Genomic DNA, 8,594 nt, shown 5'->3' with positions numbered 1-8,594 from the left:
TGCTATTTGGATGGTTCCGACAGATAGAGAGAGTATTAGGAGGTTTGTTGATGGCCTCACTTATCAGCTTCGTATTCTCATGACCAGGGAGAGGGTGATTAGTGCTACTTTCGAGGGGGTTATGGATATTGCTCTTGAGATTGAGTCTGTTCGTCGCCAGGAGCGCGAGGAGAGGGAGGCCAAGAGGCCTTGAGGATCTGGTAGTTATAGTGGTACTCCTTCGAGAGGTCAGTTTCAGCACGGCAGAGGTCGTCCATTCATGCATGCTCAACCAGCTTGCCCAGGTTATCGTGGGGCGTCATCGGGTCATGGTTATCACAGTTCTCATCAAGGCCAGTCATCACTTAGTGCCTTTGCAGCTCAGAGTTCATTCCGTGCTCCATTAGTTCAGGGCTCTTCTATGCCGAGCGCATCTGCTAGTCACTTCGGTGCGAGGGGTTCCCTTAAGTCCCCTTCTCCAGCACCTGGGAGTTGTTATGAGTGTGGTGAGATGGGTCATATATGGATGCAGTGCCATCATCGTCTTGCGAGCTCATCTCAGTAGAGGGGTCAGTCATCGGCTTCAGCGCCAGTTACTTCACCACCACCCGCCCAACCAGCTAGGGGTGGAGGTCAGTCAGCTAGGGGTCTCCCCAGAGGGGTAGGTCGATCAGGTGGCAGTCAGGCCCGTTTCTATGCACTTCCAAGAATACTCGATGCTATTGCTTTAGATGTTGTTATTACAGGTATTGTTTCAATCTGCCACAGAGATGCCTCTGTATTATTTGATCACAATTCCACCTTTTCTTATGTGTCATCATACTTTGCTCATTATTTAGGTACGCCCCGTGAGTTTTTTGCTTCACCTGTTCATGTATCTACCCTAGTGGGCGATAATGTTGTTGTAGACCGTGTGTATCGGTTGTATGTGGTGACTATTGGGGGTTGGAGACCCGTATGGATCTTTTATTATTATATATGGTGGATTTCGATGTCATTTTGGGCATGGATTAGCTATTTCCGTGTCGTGCTATTCTGGACTGTCATGCTAAGACAGTCACATTGGCTATACCGGGTGTGCCACGGATCGAGTGGCGAGGTGTGATTGATTATGTTCCCAGTAGAGTGATCTCATTCTTGAAAGCACAACGTATGATTGGGAAGGGTTATCTTTCGTATCTAGCCTTTGTAAGGGATGTCGGTGCTGAGATTCCCAGTATTGATTCTGTTCCAGTTGTGAGGGATTTTCCCGATGTGTTTCCTACAGACCTGTCGGGCATGCCACCGGACAGGGATATTGATTTTGGTATTGACCTGGCGCCGGGCACTCAGCCCATTTCTATTCCGCCTTTTCAGGAACTAAAGGAGCAACTTCAAGAACTCCTTGATAAAGGGTTCATTCGGCCTAGTGTGTCACTTTGGGGTGCGCCGGTTCTATTTGTAAAGAAAAAGGATGGCACTATGAGAATGTGCATTGATTATAGGCAATTAAACAAGGTAACGATTAAGAACAAGTATCTTTTGCCTCGCATTGATGATTTATTCGACCAGCTTCAGGGAGTGAGAGTGTTCTCCAAGATTGATCTCCTTTTAGGTTATCACCAGTTGAAGATCGGGGACTCGGAAATTCTTAAGACAGTTTTACGACCCGATATGGTCATTATGAGTTCTTAGTGATGTCTTTTGGGCTGACCAATGCCCCAGCAGCATTCATGCATTTGATGAACAGTGTGTTCCGGCCTTATCTTGACTCGTTTGTCATAGTCTTCATTGATGATATTCCGGTATATTCACGTAGTCAGAAGGAGCACGCAGAGCATTTGAGAGTTGTGTTCAGAGATTGAGAGAGGAGAAGCTTTATGCAAAATTCTCCAAGTGTGAGTTTTGGCTCAGTTTAGTGGATTTCTTGGGGCACATGGTGTCAAGCGAGGGTATTCAGGTTGATCCGAAGAAGATAGAGGCGGTTCAGAGTTGGACCAGACTGTCCTCAGCCACAGAGATTCGCAGCTTTCTTAGTTTAGCGGGTTATTATTGTCGTTTTATTCAGGGATTCTCATCTATCGCATCGCCCTTGACCAAGTTGACTCAGAAAGGTGCTTCATTTGTATGGTCGGACGAGTGTGAGGAGTTCTTTCAGAAGCTCAAGACAGCTTTGACCACAGCTCCAGTGTTAGTTTTGCCATTAGCTTCAGGTTCATATACCGATTATTGTGATGCTTCGAGAGTTGGCATTGGTTGTGTATTGATGCAGGAGGGTAGAGTTATTGCTTATGATTTTCGTCAGTTGAAGCCCCATGAGAATAACTACCTCGTTCATAATTTGGAGTTGGCTGCCATAGTTCACGCGTTGAAGATTTGGAGACATTACTTGTATGGTGTGTCTTGTGAGGTGTTTACTGATCATCGTAGCCTCCAACACTTATTCAAACAAAAGGATCTTAATTTGAGGCAGCGGAGATGGTTGGAGTTGCTTAAGGATTATGATATTACTATATTGTACCATTCGGGAAAGGCTAATGTGGTGGTCGATGCCTTGAGCCGAAAGGCGGTGAGTATGGGGAGTTTGACATATATTCCAGTTAGGGAGAGACCTCTTGCGGTTGATGTGCAGGCCTTGGCCAATCGGTTCATGAGATTAGATGTTTCAGAGCTCAGTCGGGTATTGGCTTGTGTGGTTTCTCGGTCTTCCTTATATGATCGCATCAGAGAGTGCCAGTTTGATGATCCGCATTTGCTTATCCTTAAGGATAGAGTTTAGCATGATGATGCCAGAGATGTAACCATTGGTGATGATGGGGTGTTGAGGATGCAGGGCCGAATTTGTGTGCCCAATGTGGATGGGCTTCGGGAGTTGATCTTGGAGGAGGCCCATAGCTTGCAGTATTCCATTCATCCGAGTGCTGTGAAGATATATCAAGATTTGAGGCAGCACAATTGGTGGAGGAGAATGAAGAAAGACATTGTGGGATTTGTAGCTCGGTGTCTCAATTGTCAGTAGGTCAAATATGAGCATCAGAGACCAGATGGCTTGCTTCAGCAGATGGATATTCCCGAGTGGAAGTGGAAGAGGATCACTATGGACGTTGTTGTTGGGCTTCCACGGACTTTGAGGAAGTTCGATGCTATTTGGGTGATTGTGGATCGGCTGACCAAGTCCGCACACTTCATTCATGTGTGTACTACCTATTCTTCAGAGCGGTTGGCAGAGATCTATATCCGGGAGATTGTTCGTTTGCATGGTGTCCCAGTTTCCATCATTTCAGATAGGGGCACTCAGTTTACTTCGCAGTTTTGGAGGTCTGTGCAGTGAGAGTTGGGTACTCAGGTGGAGTTGAGCACAACTTTTCACCCTCAGACGGACGGGCAGTCCGAGCGCACTATTCAGATATTGAAGGACATGTTGCGTGCTTGTGTCATTAATTTCGGAGGGTCATGGTATCAGTTTCTACTGCTTGCAGAGTTTGCTTATAACAACAGCTACCAGTCGAGTATTCAGATAGCTCCATATGAGGTTTTGTATGGGAGGCGGTGTAGATCTCCAGTTGGTTGGTTTGAGCCCGGCGAGGCTAGGCTAATGGGGACATACATGGTGTAGGATGCTTTAGAAAAGGTGAAGGTAATTCAGGAGAGGCTTCATACAGCGCAGTCGAGGCAGAAGAGCTATGCTGATAGGAAGGTTCGGGATGTGTCCTACATGGTTGGCGAGAAGGTTTTGTTGAAGGTTTCACCTATGAAGGGTGTTATGAGATTCGGGAAGAAATGGAAATTGAGTCATCGGTTCATTGGGCCTTTTGAGGTGCTTCGGAGGATTGGGGAGGTGGCTTATGAGCTTGCTTTGCCACCCAGCTTGTTAAGTGTGCATCCGGTATTTCATGTTTCTATGCTTCAGAAGTATATTGGGGATCCGTCTCATGTTTTTGATGTCGGCACGATTCAGTTGGATGATAATTTGACATATGATTTGGAGCCAATAGCTATTTTGGGTCGTCAGGTTCAAAAATTGAGGTCAAAGGATATAGTTTCAATGAAAGTGCAGTGGAGAGGTCCGCCCGTGGAGGAGGCAACCTGGGAGACCAAGCGGGAGATGCGGAGCAGATATTCTCACCTGTTTGAGGCTTTAGGTATATTTCTTGACTCGTTCGAGGACGAACGTTTGTTTAAGTTGGGGGGGTTGTGACGACCCGGTCAGTCGTCTCACGAGTTACCGCTCTGTTTCCCCTATTCCTGCTTCTTATTACTTTGTATAATGATTCTACATGTGATCAGGTTGATTGGTTAGGGTTCGGAAAGGATATGGTAAGGTTTGAGATACTTAGTCTTTTTTTAGGAAGGTTAAGTTGGAAAAGTCAATCGTATATTGAATTATGTGTTAGAGGTCTCGGATGTGAGTTTCGATGGTTCGATTAGCTTCGGGAGGTGATTTGAGACTTAGGAGCGTGATCGGAATGAGTTTTGGAGGTCCGGAGTAGATTTAGACTTGAATTGGCGAAAATGGATTTTTGGCGATTTCCGATTGGTATGTGAGATTTTGATACAGGGGTCGGAATGGAATTTCGAGAGTTGCAGTAGTTCCGTTGTGTCATTTGGGATGTGTGTGCAAAATTTCAGGTCATTCGGGCATGGTTTGGTTGGGTTTTTGATCAAAAGCGGAATTCGGAAGATTTTAGAAACTTAGGCTTGAATCTAGTGTGTTTTGGTTGATTTGATGTTGTTTGAGGGATTTTGAAGATTGGTACAAGTTTTAATAAGGTTTTGGAATATGTTAGTGTCTTTGGTTGAGGTCCCGGGGCCTTGGGTGAGTTTCGGGTGGTCAATCAAACCATTTCATGAAGTTTGGAATTGCAGAAATCTGCTGCTCAATGTTGCAGACAAATGACCTTCGCGTTCGCGAGAGGGGAGCCGCGATCACGAAGGGTTAGCTAGAGAAGGCTGAGATTTTGGCCTTCGCGTTCGTGAGGAAGGCTCCGCGTTCGCGAAGGGCTGAGAAGTGATTTATCGCGTTCGCATAGAGGAAATTGGCCAGCTGGGTTTAAGGTGTTTTGTTCATCGCGTTCGCGGGTGAGGGAGCGCGTTCGCGAAGAGTCAGGTTATGGAACCATCGCGTTCACGGGTGGCATGACACGATCGCAAAATAGGAATTTTGGTCAAAGGTGATTTGTGCTTCGCGAACGCGAGGCTTTGACCGCGTTCGCGAAGAAGGATTTCAGGCCTGGGCAGAATGTTTAAATACTCGTCTTGTCCGCGATTTTGGGGTTTATTTCTTCCATTGTTGATCGTTTTTGGAGCTTTTTGAAGGGGGATTGAAGAGACATTCAAGGGAAATCATTTGGAGGTAAGAATTTTGGGCTTAAAACTCGATTTTATTGTGAAATCTACCTAATAAATCATGGAATCTACGCCAAAAATTGAGGGATTAGGGCTTGAGATTAAGAGACTTTAAAATCAGAATCTGAGGGGTCATTTGGACTTCGATTTCAGTGTTCTTGGTATGTATGGACTCGTGGGGAGATAAGGAATCTATTGATGTAAAAATTATCGAATTCCGAGACGTGGGACCGGGGGTCGGGTTTTAGTAATTTCGAGATTTATGTTGTAAATTGATTATTTTTGTTTGGGCTTCGTTCCCTTAGCATATTTTGACGTCCTCGTTCTGATTTTGGATAGATTCGACACGAGTGGAGGCCGATTCGAGGGGAAAAGGCATCGCGAGCTAGAGATTTGACCAGTTCGAGGTGAGTAATGATTGTAAATGATGTTCTAAAGGTTTGAAACCCCGGATTGCACATCGTAGTGCTATATTGAGGTGAGGCACACGCTTGATGACGAGCGTGGGGTCGTGCACTATTGGGGATTGTGATTTGGTCCGTCCCGATTGATGATTTTACCGCGTATTTGACTGAAATCTATTTGCTATCATCATTATTTGGGTTGAATGCCATATTTGGGCCTTGTGCCAACTATTTGAATCCTTCGGGGATTTTTACTGATATTTCTTCACTGTTTTGACTTTATACTTGAACTCAGTCATGTTATATTTTACTGTTTTCGTACTCAACCATGTTTACTCTGTTTTAAACACGTACATGATCTTTTAAATGATATTTTTGGGCTGAGAATCATGTATTACTATTGCCCGAGAGGCTTCTGAGGATTTTGACTGAGTAAGGCCAAGGGCCTATATTGAGAGGAAACATTTGATACTGATTATGAGGCCGAGGGCCTGAGATATGTACGCCACGAGGTGGCTTGATTGATATGAGGTCGAGGGCCTAGTGATGACGCCATTAGATGACTTGATATTGCGTTTGGGTCGTAAGGGGCCCCTCCAGGAGTCTGCACACCCCCAATGAGCGCGGGTACCCATTGTGATGTGAGAGTGAGCCCGAGGGGCTGGTATTGTTCTGAGAGGTTTCCCGAGGGGCGGATTGTTGATACTGTGCCCGAGGGGCGAACTTCCATGTGTTCATTTTTCCTTAATTGCCTGTCAATTTCCTGTTACTTGTTGAAAAAGGATTTTTCTTATCTTTTCACTGGTTTACTGTTTTCAAATGGTTTTTACTGCTTCATGATAGAATGTTTTGTGTCTTACGTGTTTTCTTGCTTTCAGTCTTTATTTACATTTGTTACTCACTGAGTTGGAGTACTCACTTTACTCTTTGCACCCTGTGTGCATATTCAGGCGTAGCTGCTCCCCCTCCCGAGTGCTGATCATTTCCAGCTTTAGGTGGATCCGAGGAGTCTTTAGGTAGCTATTGGCGTTCGCAGCCCGAAGCTCCTCCCTATTTTGTTGCTTCATGTCTTTAGTTTTTGTATTGAACTCTGTAGTTGCATTGGGGTATTCCGTGTTGTTAGATGCTCGTGACTTGTGACACCCCGGTATCGGGCTGTGTTTGGGTTGTATTCCGCGTATTATACTATCATTTGCTTAAAACTTTGGTTTATTTATTCATGTTTAGATTGTTTCTTAAATGCTTAACTGTTAATAATTGAAAAATGGGAAGTGTCGGTTGGCCTTGTCTTCACAAGAGGCGCCATTACGACCGGGTCTGGATTTAAGGTCGTGACATTACCACACACACACACACACCCAACACACACAAAAAATATGTTTTCGAACAAATTAAATATATTATTGATAAATGATCTTTTTATTTCTTTTAAACCTCTTCATTATTTGTATATTGACTAATTTATTTTTTTTATGTAGCAATTTCTTCCCTCGTAAACTAGGTATGCGGGATTAATATTTTTAAATTTTTAGGAACATACACTTTTATTTATAATAACTCAACTATAATTTTTAATATAATATTAATATGATTTTTTAAAAAAAATAACCCACTTAGATAAGATTCACGCGCAACGTGCATATCATAAAACTAGTTATGGATAATAAAATCCTTTTTTGTGATTACAATTTTATTTATCAATAAAATCCTTTTTGTTTAAAATTATTTGTGATTACAGTTTTATTTTTCTGTATAAACTTATTGCAAACACTTAGAAACTAAATACATTGTACTGTTGCTATGAATTCAAAAATTAATAATTATTAAACTATTAGTTATTTTTATGATATATTTATACACTGTGTCGAAATAACTGAATTTAGGTGAATACAATTGTATTTGTCTCGAAGGAACCATGCGGGGGGGGGAGAGAATTTCATAGGACCAATGACATCAACATTGAATCACAACTGCTAATCATTAGACAAAGGTTGTGGTGAAGTGGTAATTACTTCTTCATCCTTAATCGAAGGTCTCGGATTCAAGTTCTGTATATGGAATCGCCTTTGTGAGAAAGCGATTTACCCAAATGTAAAACTTCTCGATACAAATCAAGATCTAGTCGGGCCTCAATGCAAATATACTGAACACCGGGTGAAAAACCAATAATCTAGAATTATTTTTTATTTCTTCACTTTACACTTATAACTAGATCTGTTGTACAATAATATTGGAAGTAGAATAGCGACACTTTTTTATGAAGTTTTGGTGATTATCAAATCATAGGCTCATGATACTCTTTGGGGTCAGCTTTCTTGGATTTTGTGTATTAAAGAAAAAACACAAGGAAACGTCCAAAGCAATTCAAATCATGTTACATTCAAAAACAGTGTGTTCTCTTCTTCTCTTATTCGCCCACGTTGCAGATTTTTGCATTAATGACCTCTAACTAGAACTTACCGCACAATATTTACAACAAATCATGTTATTTCTTTTCCACTATAGCACATCGATAAATTGAATCAAGGCGACACAATATTAATTACGATTATATATATAACAACAAGAACAACATACTGAGATTTAAACACAACTGAAGAATGATACGTAAATTTAGATGAATAGTAATGTTAAATTGAGTGCTCCTAGAATTTGCCTCAAAATACATTAAATTCAACAAGTAAAGATTAATTATCAAAACACATTAAACTCAACAAGTTAAAAAATTTCTTGCTATACAAGTCCATAGAAAGAAAATAAGGACGAAAACACAAAAGTCAGTGAAGAGAAAAGAAGTTCAAAATGCTAGGTAACAATAGTGACGATAACAACAAAGTTAGTACGTAGTAACAAACTTCTCGTCAGTGAAGAAGACAAGTAGCATTA

The sequence above is a fragment of the Nicotiana sylvestris genome, chromosome 6 (assembly GCF_000393655.2).
Source record: "Nicotiana sylvestris chromosome 6, ASM39365v2, whole genome shotgun sequence".
Taxonomy (NCBI): Eukaryota; Viridiplantae; Streptophyta; class Magnoliopsida; order Solanales; family Solanaceae; genus Nicotiana; species Nicotiana sylvestris.
The sequence above is the reverse complement of the archived record's forward strand: the minus strand, read 5'-3'. Positions refer to the sequence as shown.